The sequence below is a fragment of the Protopterus annectens genome, chromosome 11.part0, assembly GCF_019279795.1.
Source record: "Protopterus annectens isolate FY-2018-M chromosome 11.part0, PAN1.0, whole genome shotgun sequence".
NCBI classification, from domain to species: domain Eukaryota; kingdom Metazoa; phylum Chordata; order Ceratodontiformes; family Protopteridae; genus Protopterus; species Protopterus annectens.
Window position 1 is genome coordinate 7,733,374 of NC_056745.1, and position 15,705 is coordinate 7,749,078.

General features: G+C 42.0%; 1 protein-coding gene across 1 annotated transcript in view; it reads left to right on the plus strand.

The window, feature by feature from the left end:
• The window catches only part of LOC122815111 (zinc finger protein 845-like), a 226,219-nt gene that overhangs the window by 50,176 nt on the left and 160,338 nt on the right, over positions 1-15,705 (plus strand). The gene's annotated exons all lie outside the window — the stretch shown is intronic.

Genomic DNA, 15,705 nt, shown 5'->3' on the forward strand with positions numbered 1-15,705 from the left:
GCAGAAGAGGTGTTGAAAAAAATGGAGTATAAATCCATGCAGACAGTCAAGGATTTTTTACAGGTACAGCCACCCATGTTTAGCAGGAAGTGGCCTTCTAAAAAATGGTCCTTTCTAGTGTCAGACAGACCACAAAGAGGCAGATACAGGCGCCCCAGAGGCAGATCTCAGCCCCAAGGCTCATACAGCCTTAAACAATGGGGTGCTCCTACCTCCAAAAGCAGAGAAGACAAATCACAACCTTACAGGAAACAGTCCCAATGACTTTCCTCTGCCAGATCCAAGCACTTTTCTTTTGGCAGCTCCCTTAGGGGGAAAACTAGCACTTTTTTCATCAAATTGTCAAATGGTTACCCAAGACAAATGGGTCCTGAACATAGTGTCCCAAGGCTACAGGTTCCATTTTCACACCCTTCCAAGGTCAAAAGATATGCCAGACCTGCCACACAATCAATGGGCAGAGGCACAAAAACAAATTACAGCCCTCATGGACATGAGGGCCATTCAACAAGTACCACAACAAGAGCAAGGGCAAGGATTTTACTCCAGACTTTTCCTAGTGCCCAGAAAGGACAAAACCTGGAGACCAATACTGGACCTGTCTATACTAAATGCTTTTCTGGAAGTTCCAAAATTCAAGATGTTGACTCTACAGCAGCTACTGCCCATACTGGGCAAGAAGGCTTGGCTCGTAACTTTGGACCTAAAAGAGGCTTACCTGCATGTCCCAATCAGACGATCTTGCAGAAGATACCTCAGATTCATAGCTGGCTCAAAGCACTACCAATTCTCTGCACTGCCCTTTGGCTTATCTACTGCACCCAGGGTCTTCACAAAATGCCTGGCACCAGTAATTGCATTTTGCAGACAAAGAGGAATTCAGATATATCCCTATTTGGACGATTGCCTAATTCAAGCAGAGAACAAAGACATTCTTCTAAAGCATTTGTCGTTTGTAAAAAGATTACTAATTGGCCTGGGGTACACAGTAAACGAAAAGAAACCAAAACTAGTGCCCTCTTAAGAGATAATATTCCTGGGTGCTAGCTTAAATACAACTGCCCAGATGGCTTATCTCATGCCAGACGAACAAAAGCAACTGACTTCTTACTTCAAGAAATTGGCAACAAAAACCCACTTATCTGCAAGGAAAATCCTGCAGGCCTTGGGTTTCATGGTATCCTGCATTCTACTAATTCCATATGCCAGACTGCATATGAGGAAACTACAATGGTATCTAAAAAGTGTTTGGACTCAGCATTACCACAGCCTGGAGACAGTAATTGCACTCATTCCCTGCCTGCAACAGGAGTTTTGATGGTGGGCAGAGACCTGTCACCACAACAAGGGTCTGCCATTCAGTTTACCCACAGCCAGGCAGACACTAAGAACGGACGCATCAGATTATGCCTGGGGGGCCCATACGGCAGGAAAATGTATTCAGGGCACATGGCCTGCAAACCAGATGCATCTTCACATCAATCAAAAAGAGATGCTAGCTGTTCAAAATGCCCTGACAGCTTTCAGGGACCTGCTTCATCCAGGACAGCTACTGATAAAGACAGACAATACTACGGTCATGTGGTACATATGCAGGGAGGTACACATTCCTACCCCCTCTGCAGACAAGCAATGACCTTATGGGACACAACATTGACTTATCAAGTTCACCTGCAAGCACAATTCCTGCCAGGAAAAAACAAATACACTGGCAGACAAACTAAGCCGAAACCTCATGGATCCCCATGAATGGAAACTGGATCCACAAGTCTTCAGCATGATAACAAGGAAATGGGGATGCCCAGACATAGATCTATTTGCCTCCCCTCACAACTGCCAATTGCAGAGATTTTGCACAAGGATTTATTACAAGTAAGCATGGAAAGTGGACGCCCTATCCTTCAGCTGGAAAAATCTAACAGTATATGCCTTTCCTCCACTGCCTCTCCTTCCCAGGGTACTCCTAAAAGTCAGACAAGAGAAGCCAAAAATGATACTGATTGCACCAGACTGGCCATGCCAGCACTGGTACCCAATCCTAAAGAGCTTGTCTCAAGATCCAGCATGGATATTGCCTCAAACTTCTCACTTGCTGACCCAACAAAACAATCGAATTCTGCACTGCCAACTCAGGACCTTAAATCTGGCAGCATGGTAGCCATTCAGAACACTCCTCTTTCAAACGCTGTTATGGATGTTATCTTGGTGGCCAGAAGGCCAAGTACTAGAAAATCTTATGCGGAAAAATGGAAGAGATTTTGTGCTTGGAACCAGGAAAAAGGCATTGACACGGGTGTACCAAATATCCCTCAGATTTTACAATACCTAACTGAGATGCTGAACAAAGGCCTTTCCTTCTCATCAATTAAGATTCATGCCTCTGCCATTTCAGCCCATTACAATACAGAACCACCTATCTTTTCTCATCCTTTAATAAGGCAGTACCTCAGAGGGGCCAAAAACATTAGGCCTCCAAGGAGAGCACCAATTCCGGCCTGGGGCTTCAATTATGTTTTGGAAATACTCACTCTGCCTCCTTTCGAGCCAGCCTCAACAGCGGATATAAATATCTTATCCTGGAAAACAGCTCTGCTCCTAGCCATAACCTCTGCAAGACGAGTCTCGGAGTTACAAGCACTCATGGCTGTGGAACCTTTTATCATTTTTCATCCAGAGAAACAAACCGAGCGGTCAGAACAACGTAAAAGAAGCAAAGAAAGGTATGGTGGCACAAGCACACGAGGTGAAGTTTCCTCCAGTACTATCCAGCAATGCCTTATAAAATCCACGAGTAGTAGTAATCAACAACCAAAATTTATTTCATAAATCACGTAAAACACTACACAGTGCTTTTCGTTCAGACCAATGTCTGAACTTCCTCAGACGAAACACTAGCGCTACCCACAGGTTGCGTTTAAATAATAAAAAGAGTAGTACGTCATTAGACCTTTAAATCAATTAATTTTGTTGACTGTCTTACTTTAATACATTTAAACAGTCAAATACAATAAAAGTATAGCGCAGTCAATCAAAGTTAGCACATATATGCATTTGCTTATTTTTACTAAAAGTACAGATAAATAAAATACAAAATGTATAGGAAAATGTCGTTAGTGTTGCTTTATCCACATAAACTTGTCAGTATAGTTTGGATCTGATCTAAGCATTACCCTGAGAGACCTTTTTCTGTCAACAATTGACTAAGGGCTTTTTCTTTAATAAACGGGTTCGCTATAACCAAGGTTACACCTAAATTTGTTACTCTACATCTAGGTCTTTTAATTCAACAGTTTAAGACCACTAAAAATGTTAAAAATGTATATGTGTAAAAAAAATTTTTAAAATAACTTACAAAATGTGTGCATGTATATATATGTCTATGGGTCCTGAAATATGTATATATGTAAATGCCCATGCATAAAAATACATACATCCTCACTGTAAAAGTTTACATGTTTAAAACAAGTATGCTAGTTTAAAAACTCATGCATTTAAATAAACCCCACCACTCAAAATCTTTTACTAATGTCTAATTTTTATATATAAAATGATAGTAGATTCTCACATTAAGTAAGGTAATGTCCAAATTCCTGACTATTCTTTAAAGAATCTAATGCTGTTGTGGCTTTGTGATAGAACTAAGTGAAGAAAGTGTATGTTAAAGGAATTCTAAGACTTATCCTGTGAATGTGCTCATCGTAGTAAGCTTTTAAGTTTTAGAATACAGGTGATTGAACACACCTCATTAGACTTGGTGTTCTCCGTGCCATTACACGGAGTTGCCAGCTTAGTTCCTTCTTTTCCAATTCTAATCTCATTACATTTTCATTTATCAAGTTGTATTTTCTTGAACTTGGTCAATGGCCATGAATGTAAATGAATGGCCTATATATGCTCTGCAATGCCTTGCAAGTGCATTTTCTTCTTTATTTTTAGTAATGGCATAAATATGCTCATATACTCTGTCTTTCAACCGTCTGTCCGTCTTTCCTATATAAAAAGACGGACATTGTTTGCACTGGGCTAAATACACAACTCTTTTGCTGTTACAGTTGTAACTGTTTCATAGAAAAAAGGTTTCTTTCCTGATGGTAAAGCTGTCAGCTAGCTCCATGTAGGTACAAAACCTACATGAGCCACATTTTTTTGTCCCTCCCTTCCTTCTATCCACTCTCGGTTTTCTCTCTAACAATTCTTTCATGTTGGTACCTCTCCTGTATGTAATGGTAGGGGCATAGTTAGAAGTTTGCATCACCTCTTTGTCCATTGATAACCATGCCCAGTACTTCCTAACTATTTTGCTAATTTCCTGTGCTTCTGGGCAGTAGGTGAAAGTAAATGCTGCACTAAAGTTCTTGTTTTTCTCCGTAACTATAACTAATGATGTATTTAAGTCATTGTTAGTGTCCATATTTTCTAGTTGGTGTCCTTGATGTTCTACTTGATTAAGAGGGTCAGCCACACTTCGTGTTTTCAAGATGGCTTCGTAAAACCCTATTCTCCTTTTCAAAATGACTTCATTAAAAATTCCTTCCAAAAATGAGCTAGGATAATCCCTACGAGAAAACATTAAATGTAGGTTATCACACTCTTTTCTGAAGTCTTCATCTAATGTGGTCATCTTTGCTGCCCTCACAAGCTGACCCTTCACCACTGATTTCTTTTGGTGGCGAGGGTGGGAACTAGAAAAATGAAGGTATGTGTTGGAGAAAGTGCTTTTTCTATAAATTTTAGATATATATCCATCTAAACCCTTACCAAGTTCTATATCAAGAAAACAAATAGTTGTTTTTTGAAAGTTCATAGTAAACTTTAGAAATTCCGTAGTGGAATTTAAAATACTCTACTAGTGCTACTGCATCTTGTTCCTGCCCTTTAAATAAAATAAAGATATCGTCCAAATATCTTTTGTACATAAAAATGTTAGTGTACCACGGGCTGTTTAAAACGTGGGTGGTCTCCCAGTGGGCCATCACCAAGTTTGCAAAACTTGCGCCCACTGGTGACCCCATTGCTACCCCTATTTTTTGCAAGAAGAGTTTGTCTTCAAAAGAAACAAAATTGTTTTTTAAAATAATGTCTAAAAGTTGTTCCACAAGATTACATTCATCACTTGTTGCTCCCTTTGTACCAATGAATTCAACTACCCATTCAGTGCCTAAATTTTGTGGGATATATGAGTAGAGTTCACAAACATCTATTGTTAAAATATTAAGAGAAGTATCAAATGCTGTGTTCCAAAAAGGACCAAGAGTCCTTTAAAATTTGTTCCTCTTTTTCCACAAATTTCTTGAGTATTGAATCCACAAACTTTGCACAAGGGTAGGTGATTGATTGTCTTGCGTCTACTAGTGTACGAAATGGTGGATTTCCCAAGTCTTTATGGAGTTTGGGGATGCCAAAGATTTTTGGTATTCTTGGGGCCAACATTGTTAAATAATGGTTTTGTTCATTACTAATTAGTCCGTCAATAAACAAGTCATTTAAAAAGAGTTTAATCTTGTGGTATGCTTGGTTTAGTTGATTCCGACTGACGGGCTCGTAAGTGTCTTTCTTTAGTAGTGAAAACATAATGTTGTTGTAGTCCACGTTGTAGACCACTGCAAGTCCACCCCCTTTGTCAGGCTTCATAAACCTGATTGGGAGACTCCTAAGTGATGAAAGTAGGTTGTTTTCTTCTGATATATTTACTGGGTAACAGTTTTTTGTATTTTTCTGAACTAATTCTCTAAATTCATTTTCACATAACTGTTCATACAAACATAGCAATGCATTCTGTGGAGGGTTGAAACAACTAGTCACCCGTAAGTCATTAACTACAATGTTATTAGTGTTTCCGAACAAAATGTTCAGGTTGAGTTTACGAGTGAATGTTTTGAGGTCAATTAGAAGTTCTACTATATTACAACTTTTTGAAGGCACAAAAGTAAGGCCCTTCGCAAAAAGTTCTACCAGCGTTTTATCAATACAACACTCAGTGTAGTTATAAATTTTAAAATCCCCATTTAGATTAGTCACAGTCTCAAATAAAGATAGTCTCACTGTTTGTGGGTACTGCGGGTGTTGTATTGTCTCTTCTGTCCACTCTGTTGTTTCACTTTCCAGTTGTCTCCTCTCCCCTGTAGTTTTTTGCTGTTGTTGTTGGCCTTGTGTTTGCCATTCATTGTCCTCTACAATGTAAGGATGATCATCCAGGTCGCCCGTTTCTTCAACTATATAGTTAGATTCTGTAATTTCAGAGTCCAAGTCTATGTTAGGGTTTTTAGAAAAATTGCCCTTGTGACCATTGAAGTTGTTACCATTGTTGTTGCCCCGTAGTTGGTCAACAGGTTTGTTCCGAGTACCTGTTCTTTTTGGTCTCCCAGTTCCATTTTGTGGGCCAGGGGGTTTGGGGAAAGCCAGGCCTTCCCTGTATGCCGTCAAATCTCTGTTCAATTTTTTAATTTTAATTGCTTTCAATTTTACCATTTGTTGTGCTATACTAGATAAAGTCCTGTTGAATTCATATTCATACCGGAAAAAATCTAAATCATCTTTGATTTCTTTTTACAAGTTTTTATTTTCAATGGTCAGGGCCTCTAATGCTATTTGATAATGTTTAACCATGCATTTCAAAATCTCCAGTCCATATCTGTTGTACAATCCAGTTAATTCGGTGAAAAAATCTGACCCAGATTCCAGGCCGTTAGGATATGAAAAAAGTCTAAGGCCTTTTGGTACAATTGGTTCTTTTATGCATTTATTCAAGTAATTAATTCTAATTGAGTTTTTTTAATTTTGAATAAATTAATGTCAAACAGTTTAAGCTTTTCTGTTAAACTCGACTTACTTGTGTTTTCAGTTTGACTTGGGGTAGCGCCTTCTAAGATGTCCAGGTTTAATTCCTCATTCAGCCAGTTCCCAGGATCAAAAGAATCATCAGTTCCAGGTGGTGGGTTACCTAAACCTGTTTCTCCACGTGAAGTTGTTGGAACTCTATCCCTAGGTATCCTTTGTTGTAAAACTGGACTCCGGGCAGTGCTAGAAGAGTCAATGTTAACCAGAACATTTTTATTTGTAGAACACACGTTTTCCACCTTTTCTGTCAGCTTGTCTAAACGTGCGTTAATCAGTTCCAACAGTTGCGTAAGGTTGCCTTGTGAGAGGCACTCCTCTTCTTCCGAACGGTCCATCCCCTGTGCGTAATTACCAACCTTTCAAACAAACTGAGAAACAAACCGAGCAGTCAGAACAACGTAAAAGAAGCAAAGAAAGGTATGGTAGCACAAGCACACAAGGTGAAGTTTCCTCCAGTAATATCCAGCAATGCCTTATAAAATCCACGAGTAGTAGTAATCAACAACCAAAATTTATTTCATAAATCACGTAAAACACTACACAGTGCTTTTCGTTCAGACCAATGTCTGAACTTCCTCAGACGAAACACTGGCGCTACCCACAGGTTGCGTTTAAATAATAAAAAGAGTAGTACGTCATTAGACCTTTAAATCAATTAATTTTGTTGACTGTCTTCCAGACAGGGTTTCTCTGAGGACAAACCCAACATTTATGCGTAAGGTGGTGCCCAGTGTGGCCCTCAACCAAGACCATTCACTTGCCTACCTTTTATCCAAATCCACATAACAAGGGTGAGAAAATTCTGCATTCTTTGGACATACACAGGCAGATGTTCGTGTTTCACTGTTGCAGTCATTACACTTGGGTTATCCTGCTGGCAGGTGACCCGCAATCGGCCCGAGTTCCAAAGTCTCGGTCCGGCGTCGGTTGTCGTCGCCTCTTCCCTGACGTCAGTGCGCCAGGGGTATAAAAGTTGCAACAGACGCCATTTTCTTCAGTCTTTCTTGCCACGTGGTGCCTGAAGCAAAAGCATTTCGCAAGTGCTGGTCGGCCAATGCCTGAGATTTTCAAAATTGAGTTTCAGAACCAAAGTCTTCAATAAAGCTAAGTACCCCATTGGGGAAACTTTTTCTTGCTCCAGACCGATGTCAGTAAAAGTTAATAATTGTATTTCTTGTGGGAAGCAAATACCTCGTAAGGACTTTTAACTCTTACTGTATTCCTTGCCTAGGCCCTGACCACGACGTTACTAGTTGTCGGTTTTGTGCTAGATTCAATAAACGCACTATTAAACTTCTGTTTGATTTTGCTTTACATTATTTTGGCCGAAGGTTTAATTACATAATGCCGTCGGAACAACCGACGACCGGAATTTATAAAAAGCACAAAGACAAAGAAAAGGACAGGCATCCGAGGTCCAAACCCGACGACGAAGCCTCTTCTAGGCCAGTCGCCGGTTCTCAGTGAGGCGCTTTCGCAGCCCCTGACACCCGCTACCTCAGAGCCATAGGCCGTAACCGACAGCCACGTGGAGACACAGAGGCCTGTGGAAACTCAAGGTATTGGCCCTATGAAAACTATACTCTCAGATGGGTCCGGAGCTGCTGAGCAGGCATCGGCTTCTGAGGGTGTTTTCAGACCTTCACAGCTTACAATTAAGCCCACTACAGCAGCCAAGGCAAAGTCAAATCACCATTAAAGACAAGGAAACAAGTACAGCATTCTCCTGAACAGTCATCCATGCCAAAGAAACAGATGCTTAAAATGGCCCAAGGAAACAAGTACAGCATTCTCCTGAACAGTCATCCATGCCAAAGAAACAGATGCTTAAAATGGCTGAAGACCTTATTGCTTTAATCAGGGGTTCCCATCCCCCTCTTGACAAAAGGCCTAGGCAAGACACAGATTATGACTCCTCTGACCAGGTTTCCATTTCCTCTGATTCCTCTACTGACCATGGATATTCTCTCCCTCCTTATGAGGACTCTGATGCAGAAGAATCCATACCTTCAGCCTCTCCACCTGAGGATTATTCTTTTGGGGAAACCCTGCACACCATGAGGGAGCCTTTCCATTGGGAGAGCCAGGATTATTCAAAATCCAAGAAAAGGCTCAGAGACTTCCTTTTATTGCCTCAGCACAGGCCCCTGGCTATCCCCCCTGTGCTTGATATTGTTGATGTTTTTTTCTAAATCCAGTCTGTCTCCTGATTCTTTACTCCCTGCACCAGTCAAGCCAGACAGGTACTACAGGGTCCCTGACTCTCATAAAATTCTTTACAAAACCCCCGCTGCAGACCCAGAAGCAATTTCTCAGGGTCTTAAAGGGGTTAAGACTTCCACTACTAAAAATCCTGTCCCCTCCGATAGGGATTCCAGAGCTTTGGACAGATGGGGGAAAAAAGTTTACACTTCTGCTACTTTAACTGTAAGGGCTTTACATTGCCAGTTTCACATGCTTAAATATCAGCAGTATCTCATGTCTTTGTTAAAACAGAAAATGGTTTCAAATTCAGAAAGTCTTGACAGTAAGTAAATGCAGGATTTATTGCATGCAATTGAACAAGTGGGAAAGCATACTCTGCAATGTGGTTTTGATTAATTAGAGGCTTCTTGTAGAGCCGCATTTACAGGCTCTGTTATTCGAAGGCATGCTTGGTTGAAAGAACAAAGTTTACCTGACCATGTTAAAGTAAAATTATTGGATGCTCCACTACAGCATGATACTTAGTTTGGTGTTAAGGCAGAAGAAAAAAATGGAGGATAAAGCAAAATCAATGCAGACAGTGAAGGATTTCTTACAGTTTCAATCACCTAGATTTAGCAGAAACTAGCCTTCAAAAATCTGGTCCTTTCCAGTGTCAGGCCACAAAGAGGCAGATACAGACGCCCAAGAGGCAGATCTCAGCCCCAAGGCTCCTACAGACATAAACAATAGGGTGCTTCAGCCCCCAAAGGAGGGGTAGACAAATCACAACCTTATAGGAAACAGTCCCAATTATTTCCCTCTACAAATGCCAAACACTTACCTTTTGGCAGCACCCCTAGGGAGAAGCTAGCACATTTCTCAAAAAATTGGCACGTAATCACCCAGGTCCAATGGGTGCTGAATATTGTTTCTCAGGGTTACAGGTTCCACTTCCACACGCTTCCAAAATCAAAAGGTATGCCAGACCTGCCACAAAACCAATGGACAGAGGCCCAAAAACAAATTGCTGCTCTTATGGACATGGGAGCAATTCAAAGAGTTCCACAGCAAGAACAGGGACAAGGATTTTAGTCAAGACTTTTCTTAGTACCCAGAAAGGACAAAGCCTGGAGACCAATACTGGACCTGTCAATCCTAAATACTTTCCTGGATGTTTAAAAATGTTAACACTGCAGCAACTTCTGCCCATGCTGGGTAAGTAGGCTTGGCTAGTTAGTTTGGACCTCAAGGAGGCATACCTACGTGTCCCACTCAGACAATCTTGCAAAAGATACCTCAGATTCATAGCAGGCTCAATGCATTACCAATTCTCTGCACTGCCCTTTGGCTTATCTACTGCACCCAGTGTCTTCACAAAATGCCTGGCACTAGTAATTGCGTTTTGCAGACAGAGGAATTCAAATATATCCCTACTTGGACGACTGCCTTATTCAAGCAGAGAGCAAGGACATTCTTCTAAAGCATCTGGCATTTGTAAAAAGATTACTAATTTGCTTAGGGTACACAGTAAACAAAAAGAAATCAAAACTAGTACCCTCTCAAGAGATAATGTTCCTGGGTGCAAGCTTAAATACAGGTATCCAGATGGCTTATCTCACGCCAGACAAACAAAGGCAACTGACTCATTACTTTCAAATGATGGCAACAAAAACCCAGCTCCCTGCAAGAAAAAGTCTGCAGGTCCTGGGCTTCATGGCATCCTGCATTCTACTAATTCCATATGCAAAACTGCATATGAGGAACCTACAGTGGTATCTAAAAAGTGTTTGGACTCAGCATTGTCACAGCCTGGAGAAAATCATAACTTTAATTCCCTGCCTACAACAGGAGTTTCGATGGTGGTCCCAGTCATGTCACCACAACAAGGCACAGCCTTTCACCTTACCTACAGCCAGGCAGACAATAACGGATGCATCGGATTATGCCTGGGGGGGAACATATGGCAGGAAAATGTATTCCGGACACATGGCCCAAGGAACAAATGCATCTTCACATCAATTAAAAAGAGATGCTAGCTGTACAGAATGCCCCGACAGCTTTCAAGGACCTACTACATCCAGGACAACTATTAATAAAGACGGACAATACCACAGTTATGTGGTACATAAACAAGCAAGGGGGCCACACATTACTACCCCCTATGCAGGCAAGCCATGACTTTGTAGAACACAGCACTGACCTATCAAGTACATCTGCAGGCACAATTCCTGCCAGGAACAAAAAATACACTGGCAGACGAACTAAGCAGAAATCTCATGGATCCTCATGAATGGAAACTAAATCCACTAGTGTTCAACATAACGAGGAAGTGGGGGCGCCCAGACATAGATCTTTTTGCCTCCTCTCACAATTACCAAATACAGAAATTCTGCACAAGAACTTATCACTCTCAAGCATGGAAAGTGGGTGCTCTATCATTTAGCTGGAAAGGCCTGACAGTCTATGCCTTCCCTCCGATGCCTCTTCTTACAAAGGTGCTCCTAAAAGTCGGACAAGAAAGGCCAAAAATTATCCTGATTGCCCCAGACTGGCCACACCAGCACTTGCACCCAATCCTAAAGAGCTTGTCTCAAGGCCCAGCTTGGCTTCTACCTCAAATTCCTCACCTTCTGACACAACAAAACAATCAGATTCTGCACAGTCAATTCAGAACCTTAAATCTGGCAGCATGGCAGATAATGTAGCCACTCAGACTGCACCTCTCTCTAAAGCTGTTATGGATGTCATTTTGGAAACCAGGAGGCCCAGCACTAGGAAATCTTATGCAGAAAAATGGAAGAGATTCTGTGCTTGGAACCAGGCACAAGGCCTCGAACCACTTGTCCCTAATATACTTCAGATTTTACAATACCTAACTGAGATGCTGGACAAAGGCTTATCTTTCTCATCAATTAAAATCCATGCCTCTGCCATTTCAGCTCATTACAATACGGAACCTCCTATTTTTTCACAATCTCTACTACGACAGTACTTCAGAGGGGCAAAAAATATAAGACCCCCAAGAAGAGCACCAGTACCAACTTGGGATCTCAGTTTTGTTTTAGAAAAACTCACAATACCTCCTTTTGAACCAGCCAGCACAGCTGATCTAAAATTCTTATCATGGAAAACTGCTCTGCTCCTAGCAATAACATCAGCGACAGGCTTGCTAGTTGTTGCTGAAGCACCTGCCAAGGGGAGAAAACGCTGAGAGAAGAAAAGGAGCCACTTTTGTGATTTTAAGAATTTTCTTCTGATTTTTGCTAAGTTTTACTGCTTTGCCACCTACTTTTTGGCATTTTCCGGCTTGCTAAAGTTTATATCTGTAACAGAAACAGTACTTGGAACACATCTAGAGCCTGTTGACTGCATTTCCTGTGTTGCACTTAATTTAAAATTGTTTTTTTCTCTAAAAACTGCATTTTACCTGATTTTGGCCTAGCACTCAAGTGTGAGGTCATTTGTTGCACTGTTGTGATTATTTTGCTGCTTGTGTATCTCTGCTACCTTTAAACTACAACAAAAAAGAAAAAATATATATATATTGCTTTTTTCCCACTTTCTGGAAGTTAAGAAAGTTCAGTTACAGATTTGCTGTTCTGAACTGTTTGGAAGTTTCTAGAAGGCAAGTGCTTGCTTGGGCTAAATGGAAGTCTCTTTGTTCACCAGTGGGAGTGGTTAACACTGAACAGCCTACCTGTCCCTGAAGGAGTGGTTACTACCTAGAAGCTGTAGTTTTATTGGCCATTTTGGGTCAATTCTAAACTCCTTGATCTCTCTCTTAAAACCCTACAACTCTCTTTTTGCGCAGTTTTGCGCACTGGGCAGCGTCTGGCAGCGCTGCCTAAACAGGTTTAAACTATTCCAGGCTCCACAAAGTCTGCTCTTCACTTTTTCCCTTAGAACTGTTCAAACTCTCAAAGTAATCACTCTATTCTCTTTCTAAAGCCCTGCACTTGTTCAGCTCTTATAAGGAAACACTAACTAACTAAAGCACTACACCCTCCTTGACTTCTCATAAGATTTAGGCTCCCGATTGGGCCTTCCTGATCAAGTGAAAAATCAGTTCCCCTGCCCTAATCTGATCAGTAAAAAAACAGTTCCCTATACTAATCTGGTATGTCCAAGGGTCAGTTTCAAAGTTACTCTCCAGTCCAGCTGGTGAATCTGGGAATTTTGAGGCAATGTTACAATTGCCTTATGTACACAGACAACCCTCTCCTCCTTCCAACAAACTCTAATACATGTGAGAGATGCAGTTACACAGCCAAACTGGAGGCAGAGCTCTCTCAACCCAAGACTGGCACAGTCAGTCAGGAGGAAAAGGTAACCACCCACCCCACAAATCCAGTCTCGCACAGACCTATTGCATCTGCATACCCAACACATAAACACACAAAAACATACTCTGGAGGCTCTAAATAAAAATTTGCCTAAACAGCAAAGACCTCCTAAGCAGATATCCAAGCAACAGCCACCCCTCAACAATACCCACAAATCACATATCTCACAAAATCAGTGTGCCTCACAGTCACAGCCCTTGAGGCCAAACTACACACCATATACACTTGTTGTAGGGGACTCTATTGTCCGGCACACTGACGTCCCGCTCACCAGTCTGAACAAGGAGAAGGTTGCTGTAAGCTGCCTGTCGGGTGCCAGGTTCCGCCACATAATGCAAGCAGTCAGGTCACTCCAAAGCAAGTACAAGTATGACTCTGTCATTGTCCATGCTGGTGTGAATGACCAGAGACGTACCTCCCTGGACTACATGAAAAGAGACATAGAGGAGCTCTCTGACCATGTAGCCCAGGCTGGTATGACCCTGACCTTGAGTAGCATATTTCCCTCACCAAGAATGATGCCACAGTATAAAGACAAAGTGATCAGTTTCAGCAATTGGCTAAAGTATTGGTGTCATTCAAAGGGGAATCCAGTGTCTGTCAGCCTGGGATGACATGCTCGACAAGCCACGTTGCTTCGCTAGGGACGGCTTGCACCTGTCACCCTTAGGCTTTCGTATACTGGCCAAGGCTCTTGCCACCCCCATAGTGCCTTTTTTAGGCAAGGCTCAAAGGACAAACCCACCTCCATAGACAACCCAAGGATAAAAAAACTAAAGGTAATGCTACTCAATGCCAGAAGTCTAAACCTCAAGATGCACACACTCGAAGCTCTCCTCAGCATGGAGAAAATCGATGTCTGTGCAGTAACAGAAACCTGGTTCAAGGCTCCTGAGAGCACCCCAGCACTGCCAGGTTATAACTCATACCATGCGTTTCGGCCCCAAAACTCGGACCAAAGCACAAAAGGGGGGGGGAGTATCTATATTCATCAAAGATACCTACACCTCCAGGTTGGTGGCACTGCACGAAGCATCGGAAACCATCCATGTGCAACTAACAGCGGGCAAAACTGCCTTTCAGTTTGTAGCCTGCTACAGAACACCCTCCCTATTACAGGAACCCCACTTGGTATTTCCTGAGAACACTGGAGAATATGAAGGTCTCTCCAAACACTATGTTATTGGGTGACTTCAACTACCCAAACATTGACTGGGAAAACTACTCAAGCCCAAACACCCTCGCCCAATGGTTCCTTGAATTTATAAACTCTATCGTAATGGAACAACTGGTCACCATTCCCACAAGAGGGAACAACATACTGGACCTGGTCATCACCAACATGGGGACTCTGTTCCACACCAGAGGTAAACCCCTCATTGGTAAGATCAGACCATAAACAAATTTCTCTGGACATCCATATCCTGTCCCCACCCCCAGCCAAGGAAATCACTGTAAAGAATTTCTCAAAAGCCAACTTTGCACTTCTCAAGACTGAGATGGAATCCTTCAAAGCCCCTGGGCCAGAGGATAATACAGCTCAATCCGCAGAATCCTTTACATATGCATTCTATGAGCACCTGCAGAAATGCATGGATTGTGTTATCCCAAATAAAACCAAGACTCACTCCTCCAAAAACAGTCTGGTGGACCCCGGCCATAAATAAGCTATACAACAGAAGGAGGAAGCTACTACATGACACAGCAGAATCCCAAAAAGGGAAGGCATCTCTGATCAGTATTAGCAAGAAACTTAGTTCTCTCATAAAATCATCAAAGGCCAGTTTCAAAAGAAAAATTGCCCTAGACACTAAAGATAATCACAAGGCCTTCTTTAATTATGTCAGGAACATGGGCGGAAACTCCCAGATATGCTCTGAATTGTTGCATAACGGTACAAAGTATACCGAACCTACAGACATAGCCAACATCCTGGCAGACAGATTCAGCGCAAACTTCTACCCCCCTTCCCCCCCCCCAAAGGAGCAAATGCCTATCCCAACTGAATGTAACCTCCCTGACATCACAGATGCACAGGTGAAAGCTGCCCTCTCCAAAGCAAAAAACACAGCATTTATGGGACCAGACGGTGTCCCAGGCTGTGTCTTACACGAGCTCCAAGAAGAACTGAACTCTCACATTAAGTCACTGTTCAAACTTAGCCTTACTACAGGATATGTACCCAAAAGAATGGCGTACAGCTACAGTGGTCCCACTCCACAAAGGTGGTGCCACAACGGACCCCGGAAACTATCGCTCTATAAGCCTGACTAGTCTGGTCTGTAAAACTATGGAGCGTATTATGGAGCTCATAAACAAAGACATTGGGAACCTCCAG